The sequence below is a fragment of the Bos grunniens genome, chromosome 7 (assembly GCF_055505025.1).
Source record: "Bos grunniens cultivar Pamir isolate PY7600 chromosome 7, Bosgru_T2T1.0, whole genome shotgun sequence".
Lineage (NCBI taxonomy): Eukaryota > Metazoa > Chordata > Mammalia > Artiodactyla > Bovidae > Bos > Bos grunniens.
The window spans coordinates 102,648,776-102,675,258 of record NC_141171.1 but is presented as its reverse complement, the minus strand read 5'-3'; the positions used below and the strand labels follow the sequence as shown (position 1 = coordinate 102,675,258).

The window sequence follows — 26,483 nt, the reverse complement described above, 5'->3', positions numbered from 1 at the left end:
CGCAAAGGCGGGATCGAGCCTCAGGAGTCTGCCCAGATATTCTCGAGCATCTACCCCCCAAAAAACCAGAGTCTGCCTACTTTATTGCTTTGTGCTCTCACCTCTGACTCTACTGGGGGCTGTCCCCTACCACCATCTCGCTCTCTCTGTCAAAGAGTTAACTTACAGCTCCAATTAATAAAGTTCCTGGGCAATTAGGAGTGTTTAAATCCAAACCCCTCAGATGGCTCTCTAACTCGCCTGACAAGTTTACCCGGACTCCTACAGCTATGCATACAATTGTTTACAGTCTCCCAGCCTCCAGAGGCACGGGAAGCTTAAGATATTCAAATAGCTTAGAGCCTCTCAGAGAGTTAGAAACTGTCAGAATAAGACTAGTAAGGGATTTCATTGATGAGTCAATGTTTGTTGCCAAGTTTTCACATCCCCTGAATTGTATCCTTGAATGTGTATTAATTAATAGTTGGTATGTAGAAAAAATAAGTAGTGGCCTTGGTGTTAGTAACTTTAGACCCTTAAGGTAATAAATTCTTTGCTTTGTTGTAAACCCATTACACATCCACCCTATAGGAATGCAATTTTATCTTCGGAAGATGGCGCCAAACCTTAAAATAATTACTCTTAGAGAAAATAAGTCTTTGTTGATAAGTCCTTGTCAAGAGTCATAAAATGTTAATAGGCCTTCTGGCCAGATGATGTAAATCACCTAAACCATTTGTATACGATAAATTTGCAGGAAAGAAACCCTGGTTTTTGATAAGAATCAAAGACTGCTGACTTTGCATCCCCTATTATCGTCTATGTGTAATTTAGGGTATATAAGCCCCTGTTGAAAATAAAGCTACCGGCCCTGCTCACCAGCGCTTGGTCTCCCCATGTCATTCTTTTCACATTCTGGCTGAAGTATCCATCTGGAGCGCGGAACCCACCATGCTTACTAATCATGCCTGGGCTTCTAAGACCCACTCGAGAAGGTGTCTAGGGTGAGGCACCTTCCGCTATTCGAGAGGGCGCCTGCGGCCTACGTAAGTGGTGCAAACTTCTTGTCTTGAAGTTTTATTGGTCTCCCGCGTAAACCAAGCTACTCAGCCTCTTTTCTCCACTGAATTTTCCTACTGAGCTATCCTCATTCTATTATTCTTTATATCTCTAATTAGCATATAAATAGTCGCCTAGGCCGTCTCTCCTTCGCATACCCTGGATCAGCTGCGGCTGGTCCCCGCAACCATGGATGACTGAGAGCTGGCATTTTTGTAATAAAGCAAAATCAAAGTATCAAATACAGTTGCCTAAACTGAATCTTCCTGGCGGCTCAGATGATAAAGAATCTGTCTGCAATGCAGGAGACCCAGGTTCAATCCCTAGGTTGGGAAGATACCCTGGAGAAGGAAATAGCAATTCACTCCAGTATTCTTGCCTGGAAAATCCCATGGACAGAGGAGCCTAGTGGGCTAAAGTCCATGGGGTCACAAATAGTCAGACACAACTGAGTGACTAACACTTTCTTTTTTCCAAACTGAATCTCCATGTGATACTGAAAATGTTCTTATATGCTTTCCTTCAATAATCATTCAGTGAATGATGAACCAAGTAACTGTGAGCCAAGCACTGTTCCCAGCACTGAGAACACGGCTGAAACAAGTGGCTTACCCTCATTTAAAAGATGAAGTGGACAGCAAATAAAGTAAGTACATTATATCAGGTATTGGTAACTATTAGGAAGAAAACAAAGCAGGGCAAAGAAACAAAGAGAGTGCAAGGAGGCTACTTTTGATAGAATGCTCAGAGTTTGGGGACACTCAATAAATAATACACTCAAGTTCTATTTCACTTGAGAAAAAAAAAATAAGGAAGAGGCAAATAAGAAACCAAATGTCATCTGTTTTTGTTGATAGCACTGAATTTGGAAAACGCGTCTGACATCCGTGGGAAACAGGACTACATAATATTAATATCTACAGTTCCACAGACCTGCCAACCCAGTTGTAGTCAGTGTTAGGAAGTTGCAGGACCCCCCCCCACCAGTGTCAGACCCTTCTTCCAGCAGCACAACAGAGAACAGAGGGAACTCATACCTCCTGCAGGCAGCCAGATCCCAAGGAGGCCAAGGCAAACGCTCCTAATTTTTCATTTCAATCACCCAAATAGAGTAAAGTCCCATCTCCTTTAGTGCAGAGTGAATGAGAGGGTAGACACAGGACAGGCACGCTCCTGAAGCCCTTATACTATCCGCGGAAGGAAACAGAATGGTAAGAATAAGAAAGATCTTCCTGAACATACATTTTTCTCTAACCACATCCTGCTGCTCAGGTGCAGGTGCAAAGTAGGTGGGAAGAGAGTTGGTTGGGCTTAACCGGGGACACATCCTGATGTTTACAGAAAGCACAGGTGGGGAAGAGGGATGGGAGGAGGATGGCTGAGAGTGTCTGGAAGGGACTAATTGTAGAAGAAGATCACTGAATATAAATTGGATAAGGAGAAAAGTGAATCCATGAAGACAGGAGCAGACAGTGAATAAGTAGTACAGTAAATGGATTAGATCCAAATGCAGTCAAACCATGTTTGAGGCAGGGAATCAGTAAGTGACTTGGAAACATAAGACAGTGGACTCAGTAGGGAACAATGGCCCATTAAAGATGTCCACACACTAATCCCCTGAACCTCTGGTTATGTTATCTCTCAAGGCAAAAGGGACTTTGTGGATGTGATTAAGTTAAAGATCTTAAAGTGGGGATCACAAGGGCCCTTTTATGGCGAAGACAGGAATTTGAGACAGGGAAAAGAAATGTGATGATAGAAACAGAGAGTCAAAGTCAGAAAGAGGTTTGAAGATGCTGTGTTTCTGACTCTGAAGAGGAAGGTAGGAAAGTCAGTAGCCTCGAGAAGCGGAAAGAGCTGAGAAAAAGTATTCTCCTCTAAAGACTCACTTTAAGCCTTTCACCTCCAGAATTACAGTATAAAACAAACATGTTGTTTAAACTACTGAGATCATTATGGCAGCAATTTAAAACTGATACAGTTGTTCAAAAAGTGGAAGACATGAAGTCATTGGTAATGACACAGACTAGGATAGGACACACGGACAGTGTGTCAGTGAAAATGAGGTCAAGGGGCTCAGATGTGTTGAGTTTGAGCACCCACATCGATGCTGAAGTCAGGAAGAATGAAGAAAGTTATCTAGATGCTCATATCATCAATGAACCAGCGGGGAGGTTTGCACATTAAAAAAAGGAATGTATTTCATAGGGAGGAAGGAGATGGAGCAGTCTAGAAGGGACAATGAAGTAGAATAAGGACAACTATCTCCTCCTCAAGCTCCATTACATGTGAAATATGAGATAAAAAAAAATAGTCACCAGTAAAGAAAGCTATTGATAGAAGAGAATCAATATCCTCAAAGATGACCAGGATGCAGTTAAAGAAAAAACGTGAGGTGAAGATAATGATGAGGAGAAAGTCGAAAATACCCAGGATTTTAGATTTTGATGACAAACTGTAAGGGCACAATGAAAAAGTGTAAAATACAGGATGGAAGCAAATTATCTGGTCGAATTAGAGAATTTTTCAGGTTTATGGAGCATCAGTCTACTAATAACCTATGAACTGAGATTTTGCGCTTCTAAAGGTGACTTTGATAAACAGAAGTGTAAAGCACGATGGACTTTGTCCTGATGCTTTTCTCAGAAGGGTAAGCAGTTCAAAACAGCATTTGGGGAAGATTATTGTCTTAGGTGTTTGAAGTGACGAGGTGAATCCAAGAGTAACTGTCTTACCAACAAGGAACCTGAGCTCTTTGGATTCCTCATAAGCCTATTTGGGGCGGGGGCAGGGGGTAAGTTTGACTTATCAGCAACACAAAGAATTAGAAGGCTTTGCTAAAATCATTTAAGTCCATGGAGAGCCCTCAAGCCTCCTTTGCAAATTCCAGAAAGTGCACCATGGCTACGGGAGGGGCAGTGGACCTCCCACCAATCTGCTCTGGAGCTATGGTGAAGAGAAGGGCAAGCAAGGCGAAAAATTAGCATTACCTCAGAAGGGTTTTCCTTGGTCTACAGTCCTATTATTTCCATGAATTCAGGTATCTTAGTAATAAATATTACTCTTTTTAGAAACATAATCTCATATTTGGAAAAAACTAATGTATAAGAAAAGCTGAACAGAATTAGAACGGTGAGACCGAAGAAGACAAAGCACACTGCGAATGAGAAGCAGCACAGACTGAAATGTTTCACAAACACAGAACAAGAACTAGTTTTTCGACAACCTATGAGTGTTTGGGCAATCTTAAAATCTCAAGCCTCTAGTAGAAAAATCCCAACATATTAGAGAAAATTTATGTTCATCAAACTGTTCTAAAAGTTAATTCTGTTTCTTTGCATCTATTTTCCCCAGACAGGAGGCTGGTGCAAATTTTTCATCTTTACACATTAATTTTAGCTAATATTGAAAGAAATGTAGTTAGTACTTTTTTCCATGTAATAGAAACAACTACACAGAAATTGTAGAAGAAATCTACACAGAAATCTCTCTTCAGAATAGCAGTCCTTTGCACAGCTTCAGAGTGCCCTAAAACCAGTGAAGTTTTATATATGTAATAGGGTGGATGTCAGTGAATATAAGGTGAGGGTCCTTAGTTTCCTTCAAATCCTCAAAATGGTTTCATCTTTTAAAAAAAAGAAGAAAAACAGCACATCTCTAGGAGTTTCTTATAAAAACAAATTAATTCTGATATCAATAATATAAATTATAAGACAGTAGGCCAAAATGTTAGACTTTCATTTTCCGATTAGCGTGTAGAGAGGGATGTGAAATCAGTGGTTGCTAGACAGTAAGGGGAGAGAGGAATGCATCAGTACAGTAGACAAAAATTTTAGGACAATAAAACTGTTCTGTATGATACTCGAATGGTGAATACGTGTCTTTCTACATTAGTAAAAACCAATGAAAGTACAAAACAGTGAATGCTAATATGCAATATTCTTGTTTTTGTTCAGTTGCTAGGTCATGCCGGACTTTTTGTGACTCCAAAGACTACGGTATGTCAGGCTTCCCTGTCCTTCACTGTCTCCTGGATTTTGTTCAAATCATGTCCACTGAGTCGGTGATGCCATCCAACCATCTCATCCTCTGTTGTCCCCTTCTCCTCCTGCCTTCAATCTTTCCCAGCATCAGGGTCTTTCCCAGTGAGTCAGCTCTTCACATCAGATGGCTAAATTATTGGAGTCTCAGCTTCATCATCAGTCCTTCCAATGAATATTCAGGATTGATCTCCTTTAGGATGGACTGGTTGGATCTCTTTGCAGTCCAAGGGACTCTCAAGAGTCTTCTCCAACACCACAGTTCGAAAGTACCAATTCTTCAGTGCTCAACCTTCTTTATGGTCTCTCACATCCATATATGACTACTGGAAAAACCACAGCTTTGACTAGATGGATCTTTACTGGCAAAGTAATGCCTCTGCTTTTGAATATACTGTCTAGGTTGCTCATAACTTTCCTTCCAAGGAGCAAGAGTCCCTTAATTTCACGGCTGCAGTCACCATCTGCAGTGATTTTGGAGCCCAAGAAAATAAAGTTGTCACTGTTTCCATTGTTTCTCCATCTATTTGCCATGAAGTAATGGAACCGAATGCCATGATCTTAGTTTTCTGAATGTTGAGTTTTAAGCCAACTTTTTCACTCTCTCTTTCACTTTCATCAAGAGGCTTTTTAGTTCCTCTTCGCTTTCTGCCATACAGGTGGTGTCATCTGCATACTGGAGATTGTTGATATTTCTTCCATAAATCTTGATTCCAGTGTGTGATTCATCCAGCCCAGCATTTCTCATGGTGTACTCTGCACAGAAGTTAAATAAACAGGGTGACGATATACAGTCTTGACGTTCTCCTTTCCCAGTTTCAAACCAGTCTGTAGTTCCATGTCCAGTTCTAATGGTTGCTTTTTGACCTGCACACAGGTTTCTCAGTAGGCAAGTAAAGTGGTCCAGTATTCCCAGCTCTTTAAGAAGTTCTCACAGGTGTTGAACTATAGATTTCTGTTAACAATAATGTATCAAGTATGGCTTATCAATTATAACAAATATAGCACAAAAAAGCAAGATGTCAATAACAGGGGAAACTGTTGGGGCCAGCGAAGTGTATGGAAACTCTACTTTCTACTCAATCTTTTTTATAAACATAAAACTGCAAAAAATAAACCCATTAATTAAAAAAAAAAAAAGATGATGCTGACCACTGTGAATAAAATGAATTGGAGTAGAGCTAGAGTGTAAGTAGGAATCCAATCAAGAGAATTCTACAATCATCAAGTCAGGAGATGATGGCAGACTGGACTAGGGTGGATATGAATTAAAAGTCCAGAATCAATATATATTTAAGGAGTGGTATGAGAATTGGTGATGATTTGAATATATGTAAAGAGGGTGGGAGATATATAGATATGCAACCTATAAATTTTGGGCTAATAGAAAATGTAAAATTCCAAAGTACAGATTTTGAGGAACAGATACTTTTTGAAGCCATAAGAATGGGTCCATGGCAGGAAGAGATTTATTGAAGATAGCATAAAAGGTTCAACAACACACTGTATAAAGAAAGCAATATAGTAATATTTTATGTCTAGAATCATTCTGACATTTCCATCCTGTCTTAGTCAACTCAGGTTGCTCTAACAAAACACCATAAACTGGGCAGCTTAAATAATAGACATTTATTTCTTAAAGTTTTGGAGGCTGATAAATCAAGAATCAAGTTGCTGACAAATTTGATTCGTGGTGAGAACTCTCTTGCTAGCTTGTAGAAGGTTGCCTTTTCACTTAGTTCTCACAAGGCAAAGAGAAAGAGCTCTGGTCTCTTTAGAACACTAATGCCACTGTGAGGATCACACCCTCATGACCTCATCTAAATATAATTACTTCCCAAAGGCCCCACCTCCAAATACAATCACATTAAGGGCTAAGGCATCAACACATAAGTTCTGAGGGGAGATAAACAGTTAGTCTGTAACATTCTTCTAGCCCTAAGCCAGAACTGCATTATTTTATAACATAAATTTAACTCCATACAACTTAAGTGTGCATGTAACACTTATATATTTGTAAGAATATACATGGAAAACAATATTTGGATTTAAAAGCAATTCGTTATTTTAGATAATTTAAATACTCAGGACTTTGAAATAAAACTTCTTTTGTCAAAGGAATGTCAATGTCAACAGATGTTTACAACATTTGTAAGTTCACCCTGCCCCTTCCTCCACCAAAAAAAGTAAGCTCCTGAGCAGGGCTATGCATCCACAACACATTTTACTCTCCAGTTCTCATCAGTGTAGTCTGAAAACTTTCAGCAAGAATATACAGAAGTCTAAATTTTTAATGTATCACATTAGGGGAGAATAAAGTAACCAAGATCCAGATAATTTTGGACTTTATAGTCTACAGTCAACACCTTAAATTTCATCTGGAACCAGACCAGATTACAGAACACTGACGCAATATCCAATGGAAACATTATCACAGCTTGATTATGGAATAATATGCTGCATTTCTCATGTTGCTTTCATTAAAATACCATCATATCCACAAAACTTTTGAACAGACCATCTCTGGGGAGAACAGTCCAAAATTATCATCTTATTAAAATATAACTTCTACTTTGGTTGCTTTTTCTTGTTTTCTTTCAAGTTCTAAACTATGTCGAATGGCCAGGGGAATACAGATTATGCCTGATATAGAACAGGCCTGGCCCTTGCTGTTACACACAGGGCCAGGAGTGTATTTTCTACACTTCTTCAAAACAGAAACTCTTCGTCCAGTACCTGGTCCACCCTAACACCAGGGCATCAGCTTCCCAGTTAGGGTGGAAACAAATATTTCACATTTTAGGCCTACCCACCTCATTCACTGTAAGTCTGCTTTTTTTTTAATCTTCTCTTTCTGTCACAAAGTCTCAGAGAGTTTGGCACATGAATGTCATGATTTGTCATGACCTCAGCACTAAGATCATGGCATCTGGCCCCATCACTTCATGGCAAATAGATGGGGAAACAGTGGAAACAGTGTCAGACTTTATTTTTCTGGGCTCCAAAATCACTGCAGTTGGTGACTGCAGCCATGAAATTAAAAGACTCTTACTCCTTGGAAGGAAAGTTATGACCAACCTAGATTACTTTGCCTACAAAAGTCCATCTAGTCAAGGCTATGGTTTTTCCAGTAGTCATGTATGGATGTGAGAGTTGGAATGTAAAGAAAGCTAAACACTGAAGAATTGATGCTTTTGGACTGTGGTGTTGGAGAAGACTCTTGAGAGTCCCTTGGACTGCAAGGAGATCCAACCAGTCCATTCTAAAGGAGATCAATCCTGGGTGTTCATTGGAAGGACTGATGCTAAAGCTGAAACTCCAATACTTTGGCCACCTCATGCAACGAGTTGACTCACTAGAAAAGACCCTGATGCTGGGAGGGATTGGGGGCAGGAGGAGAAGGGGACGACAGAGGATGAGATGGCTGGATGGCATCACTAACTGGATGGACGTGAGTTTGAGTGAACTCCAGGAGATGGTGATGGACAGGAGGCCTGGTGTGCTGCGATTCATGGGGTCGCAAAGAGTCGGACACGACTGAGCAACTGAACCGGAACAGCTTGGGTTCACTGACAGGAGCTTGTGAGAACATGAGCTGGGAGAAATAGATGTAACCAAAGGAAAGTGAAAAAGAAAACTATATGTGTGTGTGTGTGTGTATTTTTTTTTTTTAAGAAGAAGAGGATATTCAGGAGTTCCCTTCAAACTCTCCTTTTCCCATAATTGCACACACTGCCTGACAACTGTTCACAAACTCCGTTCTTTCAACATTCGCAGGATCAAGAGGATTTCAGAATACAGGGCAAAGTTAAGGCTGCACTCATCTCCACAAGAGAAGAGAAGAGATGTGCCTCCCCCTCCTTGTCAGATAACCCACTGGAAATGAAGACTTTTACGTCAAACTGGGATTTTCTCCATTCTTTCTTGTACAAATGTACGAAGGCTTCTACACGCTAAGATGAGTCACCAAGGCGGCATATGAATTTTCCTTCCCTGGAGACCTTTACAGAAGATAAATATCAAACTGTCTTTGAAGGACAGCATGAAGCCCTGACCACACCTTGAGGAATGAGTTAAAAAACCTCTGCTGTCCCTAGTGCCCTATGAGGAATAAAGACCAAAATAAAAGTAGAAATACTCATGATATAAAACAATCCCTTTTAAATGCTAACTCTTTATTTCCAATGCAGCCATTCCTCTTCTTGAAATATAACCCTCTGTCACCCTGACATTAAAAGTCAAAGTAGCCCCAATTCTCTCCAGTTGGGATACAAAATTAATTGAGTAATATGAAGAATATCAATTTAGCATAATGAACCATAAAAGACTCATGTCAACAATAAATTAGAAGACATAGCTGCCTTTCATAACTGAGTTATACCAACCTTGTAGGGTCCACAAATTAATTCAGGGTAAATACAATGTTTATTAAAAGTACTAGGATATCTGATATATTCTGAGTTAGAAAGGATCTAAAGGAAAAATATGCTCTCTTCAGAATTCCAAGTACTAAGAATTGATTGGTCTTAAAATAGCAACAAGATGACCAATGTCTGGTACATAGTAACAGAATGTTGAATAAATGCACTAAGGGTAAAATCTTGTTTCTTCTGTATTTTCAGTCTTTTTGAAATGATTTGTTCCTTCCCCACACAATATGCTCAGACCTCTCTCTCCTTTAGGTATGAAATGTGAATTAATATATCTTTGTTTTCTTTTTTATTCAAAATTTAATTACCTATGTCTGTAATCCTATTGGCTTAATTTATACATCTGAAGTTTTTTTTTATCTTTTGGTAATTCTTGAGATTGGTATAAATGTTAATGGACCTTCCCAATCACTGTTGAAATGCAGTTTTTAGAGTTCAGCAAGAGCATTTATTTTCTTCTCTTACATTACCATCTTCCTCATCTCAACTAGAAACTGCAAGGCTACAGAACAAGCTGGATTAGCCCCAGAACCTCAATGACAATTTCTAAACATTCATACATAAGTCTATTCAATGCCCCAGAACCTCAATGACAATTTCTAAATATTCATGTATAATAAATCTATTCAATGACTGATACTTTATCACTCCAAGAATTCTCGTAACACTCTGCATGTAATAAAAGGTATAAACAGAGATATTCCTGCTATTAGATATGTAGGGCTATAATCTCGATATCTATCTCTTAAGCAAGTTCCAGGAACCTGATTTCTACGTGCACAGCACTGTAAAGAATGGTGTTACTAGAATATTCCCTTACTTCAGTTATTGAGGAAGATGGTCACTGCAAAGATGGAAAGAGGGCAAATTTTAGGGTCTTCCTTTGTCTCTGAGATTCTGATGGTGAAAAAATGCGGAATGCTGTGAAATTTGGGGCATCTATTAGTAAATGACAGCCTACAACAAAAAAATATTTCCAATGACTCAACATCTCTTGTGAGATTTCATTTTAAAAGCTGATTTTATTTTGAAAAGCTAACATAAAATCACCAAAGACCATTACTTCTAGAGCAGTTTTTTTCAGATATGGCCTTAAAACTAAATACCCAACAAATCATTAATTTTTATTTCCTCTCACAACTAACAGAGAATACAGTTCTCACTTTCTTCTAAGATTGTCATGAAATAAACCAAAGATATTATTTTGAAAATATTTTTACCTCATCTAAATGTCCAACTAACAACAGGAAATGAAACTTTATGAAAACAACCGCTCTGTAACTGGCACCCTGCTTGTGGCTTCTGTCAACTATTAATACTTAAAGTTACTTTTAGGTAAGTTTTTTGTTTGTTTGTTGAGTTTCTTTCTTACAATGTGCAAAGGACCAAATAATTCATTAGAATCTGCCTACAAATATGTTTCATGAAATTACATCATTAAAATAGAAAATAATTCAAAGACCCAAAATAACAAATAGAAACCGTGTTTTGTATTTAGAAGACATTTTATGGCAGGGGTCCCCAACCTCTGGGATCTAACCTCTGATGATATGAGGTGGAGTTGATGCAATAATAATAGAAATAAAGTGCACAATAAATGTAATGCTTCTGAATCACCGCGAAACCATCTCCAACCCTGGTTCATGGAAAAACTTTCTTCCATGAGATCAGTCCTTGGTGCCGATAAGGTTGGGCACCACTGTTTTATGGCACTTTTTGTCTTTCTTTCTCAAATTTTTCCAAAGCTTCTTATTCTAACAATTTCCTCTCGCCAATCAAAAGTCCACTTTTACAGATAAAATATAAAACAGGATTTATATCTGTCTAAAACAGTAATTTATTACTTAAAAACCCTAGATTCAGTTTAAACAGCAGCAACTATAATTATATCCTGCTTTTAACACTGCTTTACTGATATGATGCTATTCAAGCTTTTTAAGAACCAACATAGAAACAACTTGTTCATTCAAAAAAAATCAAGAAAAGTAAGATTATACTCGAATAAACATAAACTCATGTCATGTTCACCGACATGCTCTCAAAGCCTTGGATGTTTTCTGAAATGCTAAATATTTTGTGGGCACAGAGATGCCCTTCTCTCAGCGGCTCCTCACTCTGGACCCTGGGTCTATTCATCCTATGATGCCTCTGCACCATCTGAGGGTCAGCGTCTCCTCACTCTGGACCCTGGGTCTGTTCATGCTGTGATGCCTCTGATCCCTCTGAGGGTCAGCAGCTCCTCAATCTGGACCCTGGCTCTGTTCATCCTATGACACTTCTGCGCCCTCTGAGGGTCAGCGTCTCCTCACTCTGGACCCTGGGTCTGTTCATGCTGTGATGCCTCTGAGCCCTCTGAGGGTCACTTTAGGATCTGCTTTGTTGGGAGCAACTTATTCAAGGTGGTTCAATGGTTTCTTCATCTTGCAAATTTGATTTTTTATTAGAATAATGACATTTACACACTTTCCACCTTCAAATCTGTAATTTCATAATCCCAAATATTAATTGAAGCTCACACTTATTGACACTGTTGAGAAAACAGAAGTATATGGAGTCAAGGTTACTAGGATAATAATTAGGAAATACTGCATATTTTCCAATCATGTCTGGCAGATTAACAAGCTAATAAAAATTTAAGATTCTGCCTCCTAGCACAAAGCAATTCAATAGTAATGCCATCATTAGATATCACAGTCTTTATTTTCTGATACTGGCATGATGAAATCAACTTAGAATCTGTTTGGTCCAGTTTATATAAAGCATGGATATGGCTTCTAACTTAGTACAATATCCTAAAAAGAACAGTATAAATGTGGCTGTCCTTCATTAAGAAATTGCAATAGGAAAATTAAGTATACACACACACACTTTATAATTCAATTGCCTCGTGTCATCTTGGAAACATTAAATTCCTCTTAAGTTCATTAAAAAAAAAAAAAAACCCTAAGGATCAATTGTTACCTTTCTTTTTTTTTTTTTTTTTTTAAGAGTTGAACATGACTTAGCCACTAAACAACAACAACTATCCATCCATATTCCTACCTGTTAGAGGTAATTCGTGTTACTCTTTTTTTTTTTTTTTTGTATTTTTTTACTTTACAATATTGTATTCGTTTTGCCATACCTCAACATAAATCCACCATGGGTGTACACATGTTCCCCATCCTGAAGCCCCCTCCCACCTCCTGCCCCATACCATCCCTCTGGGTCATCCCAGTGCACCAGCCCCAAGCATCCTGTATCCTGCATCGAACCTGGACTGATGATTCATTTCTTATATGACATTATACATGTTTCAATGCCATTCTCCCAAATCACCCCACCCTCTCCCTCTCCCAGAGTCCAAAAGACTGTTCTATACATCTGTGTCTCTTTTGCTGTCTCGCATACAGGGTTATTGTTACCATCTTTCTAAATTCCATATATATATACGTTAGTATACTGTATTGGTGTTTTTCTTTCTGGCTTACTTCACTCTGTATAATAGGCTCCAGTTTCATCCACCTCATTAGAACTGATTCAAATGTATTCTTTTTAATGGTTGAGTACTACTCCATTGTGTATAGGTACCACAGCTTTCTTATCCATTCATCTGCTGATGGGCATCTAGGTTGCTTCCGTGTCCTGGCTATTATAAACAGTGCTGTGATGAACACTGGGGTACACATGTCTCTTTCAATTCTGGTTTCCTCGGTACATATGCCCAGCAGTGGGATTGCTAGGTCATAAGGCAGTTCTATTTCCAGTTTTTTAAGGAATCTCCACAGTGTTCTCCATAGTGGCTGTACTAGTTTGCATTCCCACCAACAGTGTAAGAGGGTTCCCTTTTCTCCACACCCTCTCCAGCATTTATTGCTTATAGACTTTTGGATCGCAGCCATTCTGACTGGCATGAAATGGTACCTCACTGTGGTTTTGATTTGCATTTATCTGATAATGAGTGATGTTGAGCATCTTTTCATGTGTTGGTTAGCCATCTGCATGTCTTCTTTGGAGAAATGTCTATTTAGTTCTTTGGCCCATTTTTGATTGGGTCGTTTATTTTTCTGGAATTGAGCTGCAGGAGTTGCTTGTATATTTTTTAGATTAGTTGTTTGTCAGTTGCTTCATTTGCTATCATTTTCTCCCATTCTGTAGGCTGTCTTTTCACCTTGCTTATAGTTTGCTTTGTTGTGCAGAAGCTTTTAATTTTAATTAGGTACCATTTGTTTATTTTTGCTTTTATTTCCAGTATTCTGAGAGGTGGGTCATAGAGGATCCTGCTGTGATTTATGTTGGAGAGTGTTTTGCCTATGTTCTCCTCTAGGAGTTTTATAGTTTCTGGTCTTATGTTTAGATCTTTAATCCATTTTGAGTTTATTTTTGTGTATGGTGTTAGAAAGTGTTCTAGTTTCATTCTTTTACAAGTGGTTGACCAGTTTTCCCAGCACCACTTGTTAAAGAGATTGTCTTTAATCCATTGTATATTCTTGCCTCCTTTGCCAAAGACAAGGTGTCCGTAGGTGCGTGGATTTATCTCTGGGCTTTCTATTTTGTTCCATTGATCTATATTTCTGTCTTTGTGCCAGTACCATATTGTCTTGATGACTGTGGCTTTGTAGTAGAGACTGAAGTCAGACAGGTTGATTCCTCCAGTTCCATTCTTCTTTCTCAAGATTGCTTTGGCTATTCGAGGTTTTTTGTATTTCCACACAAATTGTGAAATTATTTGTTCTAGCTCTCTGAAAAATACTGTTGGTAGCTTGATAGGGACTGCATTGAATCTATAGATTGCTTTGGGTAGTAAACTCATTTTCACTATATTGATTCTTCTGATCCATGAATATGGTATATTTCTCCATCTATTAGTGTCCTCTTTGATTTCTTTCACCAGTGTTTTATAGTTTTCTACATATAGGTCTTTAGTTTCTCTAGGTAGGTATATTCCTAAGTATTTTATTCTTTTCGTTGCAATGGTGAATGGAATTGTTTCCTTAATTTCTCTTTCTATTTTCTCATTATTAGTGTATAGGAATGCAAGGGATTACCTTTCTATTATATTTAATTTGATAACCATAATAAAAACAAAGACTGATTGCTCCTTTCCTAACTTAAAATCTCCTCTTTCTACTAATTATACTTTCCTGTTTAGAAAACATTTAGGGAAAATGTGTAAACCTTTAATGACAAATTTTATTTTTGAATTCATGCTGCTGACAATTCATTTCTGCCTTTTAAGCTCAGTTTAAGCCAGTGATATGGATATCTGTTTTGTGGTAAAAAGAAATAACTGCTCCAACTGTACATATGGCAGAAGAACTAGTCTTTATAAAGTGTTTCTAAGAATAACTGTTGCACTGCCATACATTTTTTTTTTCCTTTCCAGGGTAACAGCTACACATGTTAAGACGTTTTCAATTGAAGAGAAGAAAAACTTGAGTAACTCTGGGTTTTAAATGCTAAACATATTACATTCACACTTTTATCAGAAAAGTATATCAGAACATATACATATATTTAAAAATCGATATTTTGGTCTCAAACTACAACTCCTGCTATTAAAAGACACAAAAGAGTACTAACCTAAAGGGCAAGAAATCCTGTGACTGAGTAACAGTTAAGACAGAAGATACAATTTCACCATGCTAAAGTCAGATATCACACAGGCTGATGCTCCAAATATTTAAAGCTCCTATCAATTCCAAAATTACAAATGAAGTTTAAAATAAATTTTGGGTGGTCTATCCAAAAAATATAATTATCACTCACAGTAGGTAACAGCCTTTACAGAGATTGCCAATGCCTGCGAGATATTCATCTGTAGGTTTCCTGTGTGTAATTCACTGTATTAGGTGTGCTGACAGCAAACACATACCTCAGAACATTAAACTTATTACCAGTTGGAAAAATACTTTTTATTTACAAATATACTTTCAAAGAATCTAAAAACCCATGTCATCACTCTTATAATGCAATCACGTATGTAGTCTGAAACACATGGCTCATATTTCATAAATGTTGAAAAACACACTATGAAATTGCCAAGTGAATACTACTAACACCTCTTCTTGTATGCACTCTTCCACAACAACAATCACGGGCAACTGGAATCTGCTTTACAAGCATGTCTATCTTTGTAAAAACTGCACATGCTTTGTTAGTGGGCATTGCACTTGCGTCGGACAAAAGTCTGATAATTTAATTGTATATTCAAAGATACAAAACAGTTAAATCCACTAGCATCAACAACCATCCAGGAAACCAATAATGAGGGTTGTTTGAAAGTAGAGTAACCCAGAGGTCCTAAAGTACTTAACATAAAATTCCAGGCCCTTCAATATCAACCACAGGATACTACATTTCTTCAGCATTACATGTTTTCACATTTCAGTGATTACACTCTTAGATCCCTTTATCAGAAATAATTTCCTTTCTTAAAGCTCTAATTCTAAAGATACCTACACCTCAATGTTCATACCAGCACTATTTACAACGACCAAGACATGACAGCAACCTAAATGTGCATCAACTGATGAATGGATAAAGAAGATGTGATACATATACACAATGGAGTATTACTCAGCCACAATAAAGAATAAAACAATGCCATTTACAGCAACCTGGGTGGACCCAGAGATTACATACCAAATGAAGTAAATCAGACAGAGAATGACAAATATCACTTATATATATAGAATCTAAAATATACTAATTATTTACAAAACAGAAATAGACCCACAGACATACAAAACAAACTTACAATTACCAAAGGGGAAAAGGAGAGGAGGGATAAATCAGGAGCTTGGAATTCACAGATTAAAAACTACTATATACAAAATAGATAAATAATAAGGTCTTACTGTATAGGACAGGGGTTCCCTGTTCATGATAAGCTCTAATGGAAAAATATGAAAGACAATATATATATGTAAGTGAATCACTTTGCTGTACAACAGAAACTAATAACATAGTAAGTCAACAATACTTCAATTAAAAAAAAGAAATAATTCCCTCTCTTACTGCAGAACATCATTATATACTGGGATTTATCATATGATAACATAAAACATTTGACTGTCTCTCTCAATTGACCACCATTTGAATTCCTTGAAGACAGGAAGTGACTTGATTCACTTTTTTCCTTTTTTTGGCTGTGGCTTGTGGGATCCTAGTTCCCTGACCACGACTGAACTCAGGCCCTCAGCAGTTAAAAGCACAGAGTCCCAACCACTGGACCACCAGAAAATCCACTTGATTCATTTTTACATCCCCAGTACCTAAAAACTAGGAGGCGCTAAAGCAACATGACACTTTCAGAGTCGAAAACATAATTCTGGAAAACTATGTTTTAATCCTAGGCTCCACCAGCCAATTTTGCAGTTTCCTTACATGTAAATCAGGACTAAAACACCTGGCAGGGTTGTTGGGAAACTGAAAGGTACCTACAAAGTGACTAACCCAGTGCCTGGCACATCGAAGACTGTAACGTGTACTCATCAAATGTTAGTTGAACTGATCTTCCCCTACAGCTCTCTCCACTTATATGCTTATTCAAAATATCCCCAGACTTCTCAAAATTTAAACCGCCACCATGTTCCTTTGTACCCTTTTTATACACCAGAATTAAAATAAAACTATAGCTATAAAAATAAAGGGTTTTACAGTGTTTTCAGACAAATAGGCATTTGAGGGCACTAAGTTCAAGTTTTATCCAGAAATAAAATATCCTAAGAAATGGGAACTAAAGTACCAGGCATTCTGTTTTATTGTCTCTTCTACCTCCCACCAAAAGGGCAGGGAAAAAAAGCTTCAATATTTATAAGACTAAGAATAATGGATGTGCATAATTTTGCCTTAACATACATTTCTGCCTTTTTAGCTCAGTTTAAACTCAATGAAACGCCTAGAACACAGACTAATTATGCATAAAAAAGATGCTTTAACTGCAGTGCACATTCAGTAGACAAAAATCCAAAGAACGCAGACCTGCCTGAAACATTTACAAATCAATTCATTAAATTGATTTGGAATGAACTGTGCTGTAATTTAAAACATAGATTACCACAGGCCAAACTTGATAAAGTTCCATTTTTAAGGCACTTTCACTTGACCTAAGAATTTTCAAGAAACAACAATCTGCCTAATCTTAAAAAAAGCTATTGTATGTAAATACTAGCTTTTAAAGGAGTAATGTTTAAGAACATAATTATAAAGAAATTTCAAGAGTACAAAAAATTATGTTTGAATTAACTAATAACTTCAATAAATCACTGATATTTTATTGAGAACAGGCAATGTGTTTCCATTTCAAAATGAATTATCCCACATTTAATGTCTAGAATGTTTCCATCTCATTTCATAATTCTAATATAATGGTAGAAGAAATTTTTTAAGTTTGCTTCTCTTTTCTTTTCATGAAAAAAAGCTGTTCCTTGAGAAACAAATGATTATGCCTGAGTCTTTTTGTCCTACTCAAGTCTCCTGAAGACTTATTCTTGATCTTAATGCAAATTAAATATTTTGCTATTTTTTTCTCCTTATCTTTCTTACAATGTAATGATAATAATAGTTGTCAGCACACAGGGTATAGCTCAAAAAGCACCAAAACTAAGGTTCAGAAAGACTCATCTAATTTTAATTACACATCAGGCAAATGGGGGCATGAAGTCAACTATTCAGTTAATTAAGTGGCTAAAATAAGTGCTTCCTGGAGGGGATAGGCTATCTGTTAAAATCACGATAAAATGGAGAAGGAAATGACAACCCACTCCAGTGTTCTTGCCTGGAAAATTCCTTGGACAGAGGAGCCTGGCAGGCTGCAGTCCATGGGTTACATGACTGAGCATGCATGCATGAGGGTAGCGGGAGATGGGTTGGTAGCAATAAACTGGTAGAACTAAAAAAAAAAAAAAAAAAAATCACAATAAAATATGGACCTAGTGAATCGGGTTCAAGATGGGGAGCACATGTATACCTGTGATGGATTCATTTTGATATTTGGCAAAACTAATACAATTATGTAAAGTTTAAAAATAAAATTTTTTAAAAAAAGAACATAAAAAAAAGAAAAAAAAAAAAAGAAATCTAGTGAATCAATCTTTCTCTCTCTCTCTCTCTCTCTCTCTCTCTCTCTCTCTCTCACACACATCTCCAAAAAAAGAAATACACAGGAATCTGCAGAACATAAGTAATCAAAATAATACTGGGTTGACCAAAAAGTTCCTTCAGTTTTTAAGTACAAATAAAAGACCAATTTTTCATTTTCACCAAGGATTTTATTGAACAAAGTATTCACCATTTTGTTCCACTACCTTCTGCCATTTTTCAGGCAACCTGTTAAATCCATCTGCCCAAAACCTTTTATCTTGAGTAAAAAACTGTTCCAGGCACCTTTTACAGTCTTCCGAGGAACTGAAATGGTTTTCTTTCATTAAGAGAATTTTATAAAGACTGAAATAAATGGAAATCTAAAGGTGCAATGTCTGCTGAATATGGCACATAAATCAGAACTTCCTAGTCAAGTTGTAAGAGTTTCTGCCTGGTCACCAAAGACAACATGCGGTCTTGCACTATCCTTATGGAAGACAATGTGTTTGCTGTTGGCTACTTCCAGATGGCTTTTTCAAGTAATGCCTTCAGTTGGTCTAATTGGGAGCAGTACTTGTTGGAATTAATTGTTTAGCTTTTCAGAAGGAGCTCATAATAGAGAACTCCCTTCCAATCCCACCATAGACTGGCCTTCAGTGTGGTTGATGGTGGTCGTTTCACTTGTCCCATGATCTCTTCTGTTCCGCACTATTGTACAGGATCCAGTTTTTATTACTCATCTCAATTTGTTTTAAAATGGGATGTTTTTGAACCTTCCTGGTGGAGAATTCGCCTGCCAATGGAGGAGACATGGATTCGATCCCTGCATCGGGAAGATCCTACATGCCATGGAGCAGCTAAGCCCTTGCCCCACAACTACTGAGCCTGAGAGCCACAGCTACCAAGGAGCTGCAACTTCTTTTGTGTTTTTTTTTTTTTTTTTTCTAATTTTATTTTATTTTTAAACTTTACATAATTGTATTAGTCCTGCCAAACATCAAAATGAATCCGCCACAGGCACACAACTTCTGAAGCCGGATACCTAGAGACTGTGCTCTGCGGGAAGAGAAGCTGCCACAATAAGAAGCCTGAGCTCCGCAACGAAGAGGAGCCCTGACTCGGGGCAACTAGAGAAAGCCCGCACACAGTAACAAGACCCGGTGCAACCAAAAATTAATAAATTAATTAAAAAATAATAATCAATTAAAAATGGGATGTTTTTGTTATGCTTAAGTAGAGGATCACAGGAAGAAATAAGATCAAGAAGGTTTTTCCACTTATGTGGAACCCAAACATCAAGAGATGACCGTAATGTAACCAAGCTGGTGCAAATGATTTTCAATGCTTGATGTGAACATTTCATGTGTGTTGACTATCTCTCATGCAGTATTAGCACTAATTCTTCTCAAAGTCTCAATATGATTTCTATCAACTTCAACTGGTCTATCTGACCATGGGCCATCATCCAGAGATAAATCTTTAGTACAAACCTTCAAAAATCATTTTGACAATTTCCACACACTGTATTAACCCTTTTTTTGTTTCAGTTGCGTTTTCACTGTTCTTGAAACAATAAAGCATAATATGCCAGAAATGTTGCTTTTTTTCTTCCATCTTCAATATTAAAATGGCTACAGAAAAATTCATCAGTTTTGATACAATTTTTTAACGCACACTGATATGATAGCTGTCATACTACAATCTAACAAAACTGTTTCAAATGAAGTTAAAGACAGCTAAGCACTATTAGAACCAGTTTATAGAAAAAGCAGAACCAACCTAACAATCTGAACTGAGTCATTTCTGAGTCTGCCTAAGAAGCAAGAACCATTGTAACAGGTCTTTGCATACAATTAAGTCTCCTCCAGTGAAATCCCTGTTGGGCCTCAGTTTCCTCATCTGAGCATAACCCCATTCAACTATATGATTTCTCAATTTGATTCTAATTTTACATATTCTATATTAAATTAGGTTAACAATAGTAATTAACTAAATTGCTGTTAATGTCTAGATGACATACAGACATGTAAAGATATGAATGTTTAAATAAGCAATATGTAAGTTACTGAAATACATATTATGAATCTTTTAAAATCCAAGAAAGAATTTTTCTTTGCTCCAAACAGTTTTTGATATGTCACCCTTAAAAGTCTTTGTTGTTTCTAGTAATATGACACAAAAGCTGAGAAAAACCAAACAATACCTCAATGAAAACAAAAATTATTTTCTATTCCAGGTTCCTTTTCTTTAAAATGAAAGAAGAGAAATGCAACAAAATCATGGTCTATGAAACAAACTGTAACTAAAGAGGGTATTTTAAATTATTTCCACAAATGCCCAAAGCAATTTGAACTTTCTAAAATTTGTCACCCTGTTGAACTAGAGTACTTTAGCTTTATAAAAGCTTTCTTGAAGTTTGCCACAAAATTTCAAAATAACTACTTTTTCTTCAGTGGAAATAAATGATGTTGCTATGACATTTTTCCTGAAAACTTTACAGTATTCAAACTACCTAATCTTTCTATTGTAAGTATTCTGGTTTTTTTTTTTTTCTCTCTCTCTTGGTTCTATAAGCAAAAAATCAAGTAAAAAATAAGCTGATTTTTTTTTACTTATTTGGTTCCACAATTAAAACAAAATTTAGTCTCTAAATGAGTATTTTTAAACATATTCATCTTACAATTTTCAACTGAGGCTTAAAATAATACTTGAAATAAAAATTGGCAATAAATTGAAGTCTCTGCATAAAGATTCCTTTCTAATTGTATTATTCATGTAGATTTGAAAGACACATACATTCCAGTGCAAGCTGAGCGTACATGAAAAGTCACAACCTTTGCTAGTACTGCCACCTGCTGTTGATTCTAAATCATTTTCCAGCAAATATAAATTGAAATAAAAATAAATGGAAGAGCATGGACAAATTGGTCTGGAAAGCAAACATGGAAGGATTTTAAACACAATTTGTGTGCAAGCCACTGATAAAGTTTTGCTAACAAAGTTATATCTACATTGTAATAAGCCTCTTACTATGAAAGAGCAGCATAGTATATGACTGAAAAGACCCTTGAACCTTTTTCATCAGTCGCATTTCATTGAGGTATATTTGCTTTTAAGTTTTTTATTGACGTATAGCTGTCATACAATATAATATTGGTTTCAGGTATACAACACAGTGATTTGACATTTATATACACTACAAACTAATCACCGTAAGTCTAGTAATCATTTGTCAGACTAAAGTATATTTTTTACAAGAGCATTAATTATGTGACAAAAAAAGAGGTAATTCAGTACCAAAAAACTGAAATTATTAAAGCTCTTTCAGAAAGAATTAAGTGATTTTCTTTTCATTGAGTAAACATGTCTAATAAATGAAAAATAAGCATATATGTACAAGGTATAAACAAAAATCAGTGAATCTAGTTGAAGGATATACAGAATATAATGTTTCTATCCTTTCTTTCTGATGTTTACAAAGTTTCTAAATAAAAAGTTGGAGAAAAAATATAATGCATTGATATTGTTGATCTGTTTTACCAGTGCAGCTAAATTTCAAGGAATTTAAGAGAACACTGAACTTGTATTTGACAAATTTAATACGTATTTTAAAGTCTGAGAAAGGCTGAAATAATATTGAGGCTTTCATTTTTCCTCATTCTAGAGAAACATGATTTAGAGCAACCCTGGTCTTATGGGAGTTGGCTAGTTATACAGTTGGAGCAGTGACCTAATACTCCTTCTTGGGTAGAACAGGAACAAAGTGCATAAAAGAACATGAGTTTACTCCATACTTTTTCCTTTCAAAATTTAACAGCTTTAAAACTGTTACTTAAAGCTTTATCAGTGTCCTTCCATTTTCCGTGTCTATCAAACATTAAAAAACAGAACCAAGACCTTTTTCAAAAAATATGCATGAGAATTTTATTATTAAAACTACAGAAAACTCATTTTAAAGCTGCCTATTTTTTACCAAGAAATCTAACATTTGCATAATAAACAGCTTCAGATTGTCTACTGAACTCTTTATGGATTTCCCCACTCACTTTCCTCATCCATATATGTGTGTGTATGTATGTGTTCAGCCATGTCTAACTCTTTGCAACCCCATGGACTGTAACCCGCCAGGCTCCGCTATCCATGGAATTTTCCAGGCAAGAATAGTGGAGTAGGTTGCCATTTTCTCCTCCAGGGGATCTTCCAACCCAGGGATCGAACCTGCAACTCTTGCATTCCCTGCATTGGCAGGTGGATTCTTCAACACTGTGCCACCTGGGAAGCCCTCCCTCATCCATAGAATTTTAAAATCCTTGATCCCAGAAGGTCATAGTCTATAGGACAGTGCTTATCTTTTCTTGAAGTTAAGAAAGGATGGTTCAGTATCTGATATTTTTGTAAAGTGGCAACATATAAATTTAATGGTTATGGGGCTGTCATTGGGTACAAAATGCATTGAAAAGCAGAAAGAAATGCCCACAAGCAAAGAGAAAATAAGAAAAGGCAAGTACAATTTCCACCCCACCCCCCCTCCCCCCAAAAAAGAAGAAAGCACAGAAGGAGAGACAGGGAGTAATGCCTGGCAGCTTTCTAGTCCATAAGCCCAGCAGTACTTCCTTCCACAACCTCTCCCATATCCATACAACCCCCTTCACAAAGGGAACTCTGAATACTTTGCTACGTGATTCTGTTTCTTGAAGCCAAAAACCTTGACTCCAACAAGTCCAAAGAAAATTCTTGGACATTTTTGACACAAGAGAAAAATTCAAACCCAAATAAAAATGAAAAAAACTGAAAGATGTGGATGGATGTTGTCCGTGAAACACAATTTTAGAGACAAGTACTATCCATTAAAAAACTTGTAGTATTGACCTAGAGGAGAGTCCACACATCGGAATTTCAGTGGTTTCTGTGGTAGATGATATTATTTATTCAAAATATTCACTCCTCCTTATAAGTTCCCTCTGTAATGACTTGACTTACATAACAAATATAATTCCTGCCACCACAATCTCAGGCTTGACCATGGAACTTGCTTTGGCCAATCCAAAGTAAGCCCAAGGAACCTGTGCCATTGTCAAGCAGAAACTTGAATGGCATGGTGCGTTTTCACTGAGCTTTCCTTTCTCTCTGACCAAACTGGAATAACCAACAATGTGAGGTTGTATTACAATAATGTGAGGATGTGTTACATACCAACCTGCCACAGAGGTGTAACATGAACAAGAAATAAACCTATACTGTTGTAAGTCACAGAAATGTAGCTGTTGATTGGTACCACAATATAACCTGGAAAAAGCTGCTAGTGCAGGTCTCAAACAGATTCTCATTATAAATAAAGCCAATGGCTAAGAAAGCAAATATTTAATTCTGAGTGAGTGAGTGAGAGTCATGCAGTCGTGTCCAACTCTTTGCGACCCCATGGACTATGTATGTAGTCCATGGAATTCTCCAGGCCAGAATACTGGAGTGGGTGGCCTTTTCCTTCTCCAGGGGATCTTTCCAACCCAGGGATTGAACCCAGGTCTCCCGCATTGCAGGCGGATTCTTTACCAGCTGAGCAACAAAGGAAACCCAAAGAATACTGGAGTGGGTAGCCTATCCCTTCTCCGGTGGATCTTCCTGACCCAGGAATCAAACTGGGGTCTCCTGCATTGCAGGCGGATTCTTTACCAACTAAGCTTCTGAAGTTCATTTAAATATTGCTAAAAGGTCACGTCTGAAATGTCGTTTTAGTTCTCAAGCTATCACAGTGTTGAATGATTTTAAGGCTCTTTATATAGAATACTCGGGGCTTCCCAGGTGGCACAGTGGTAAGGAATCTGCCTGCCCATGCAGCAAGAAACCCAAGAGATGTGGGTTCAATCCTTGGATCGGGAAGATCCCCTGGAGTAGGAAATGGCAACCCGCTCCAGTATTCTTGCCTGGAAAATCCCAGGGAGCCTAGCAGGCTACAGTCCATGAGGTCACAAAGAGTTGGAAATAACTGCACACACACACACATACAGAATACTTACCAAGGAATAGATTTATTACATTATCCATGTTTCTAAAAATTGCCAACAGATTTATCAAAAAGATATATTTTTTCTTAATATATATTTCAGAGATATTCTAATTTTAACATGTATACTAAATACTGAATAAAAAAATTTTGACATTTTAAAACAATGTATCAGTTGAGAAAAAGTTTCAACAAAATTTTATTTTCTCCTACTATAATTATGAAAATCTGATTCCAAGGATTTCTCCCAAATAGTGTAAACCAAAAGCAACTGTTAACATCACTCTTATTTTATTGGTCATTTTATAATATCTGAAGACTTACATGATCCAGACATTAATTCTGCTTTAAGTATCTTCTTCTGAAAAAAATATGCTTTATTTAATATTTTGATAACTGGAAAATGTTATCAAATAATTATAAAATTATATGTGAAACTAATTCTATATATCCTGCCACTAAGATTAGTTGCATGGCCTTAGGGAAGTCATTCAACTTCTCTAGTTGGACACGACTAAGCAACTAAGCATATAAGCCAGCAGAAAGGCTTAGAAAAACAAGGAGAATGATCTCTGCCAACTGCACAGAGTAGGAATCAAATGATGCTAGAAGTCCTTGCTCAACCTAAAAGAAAGGCCACATGGTCACAGTAAAAGAAGCAGAATAGTTACATACAGTTTTCATAAACCTTAGTATGAAGAATAAATAGTTTAAGAATCAAGCAGTGTGGGACACCCTTCTACTTCTCCACTAATCCCACCATTTAACCACAATAAACTAACTGTATTAATGAGAGAAATTTCTCATATAATTCACTTTTTTATTCTAGGTGATAATTTGATAAACACTCTCCATTTCAAGTACAAAATAATGTCTTAAAGAAAAAGATATTAAGTAAAGTTTAAAAATAAAATAAAATTAATTAATTTAAAAAAAAAAAGGAATAACCCCAAAGTGTTTTAAGTTACATATGCCAGTATTTCTTAAACTTTTTCTCATTTACTCATCTAATCCTTATAACAATTTTATGAGGAAGATACTATTAATCAACCCATTATCCAGATAAAATAACTGAGGCACAGATTAAATTACTGGCTCAAACTCACAGTTCAAAGTAACAAGAGTCAGGTTTTGAACCAGGCAGGCGGTATTAGATTAACCTCCATGTCAACCAAATACTATCATACTTCCATAAGTGAAGCAAAAAGAATTTGGGAAATAAATGAAATGTAGTAGTGCCAATAAAATAATAAGCTATTATTTCATTAGTTCACATTAAGAATGTCTTTTGATTAATACCATTCACTTGAATTATTGAAATTCCATATTGGTAGAATCATGTGATTCATCAACTAATATAAATGTTGTTCACCTAAATGCATAACTTCCATTGCTACAATCTATTTCTTTCATCACTACTGATGAATCACCTTGGAAAAATCCATTTTGTTTCTTTACTGGGGCTGAGAAATTTTAACCTGTGAACTACATTGTGTCCTTGGTAATGAAAAGGTAAAGTTGGAAAGTTTAAGATCAAGAACAAATAAACATATAGTAGTTGTAACACTAAAAATAACAGCTACTGCACCTAGAACAGATCTGTGATACAGCACAGAAGTCTGCAAGAAGACACCCCAAATTGTATATAGAGCATACATTTATTGTATCTTTTGGAGAATGAATCTATAAAAACGACAATATAAACAAATAGCCCCAGAAGTATCAACACTGTGAAAATGACTATACTACCAAATGCAACCTATAGATTCAATGCAATCCCTGTCAAATTACCAACAGCATTTTTCACAGAACTAGAACAAAAAACTTCACAATTTGAGGGAAACACAAAAGATCCCAAATAGTCAAAGCAATCCTGAGAAAGAAGTATGGAGCTGAAGGAATCCACAT

General features: G+C 36.8%; 2 long non-coding RNA genes across 2 annotated transcripts in view; one reads left to right on the top strand and one right to left on the bottom strand.

The window, feature by feature from the left end:
• LOC147370060 (uncharacterized) overlaps positions 1 to 26,483 on the bottom strand; it is a 129,533-nt gene that overhangs the window by 86,574 nt on the left and 16,476 nt on the right. The gene's annotated exons all lie outside the window — the stretch shown is intronic.
• LOC147370061 (uncharacterized) lies at positions 1,576 to 25,515 on the top strand. Its single transcript, XR_015168379.1, has 2 exons — positions 1,576 to 1,684; positions 4,995 to 25,515. It is a non-coding gene; the product is annotated as an uncharacterized LOC147370061 (long non-coding RNA).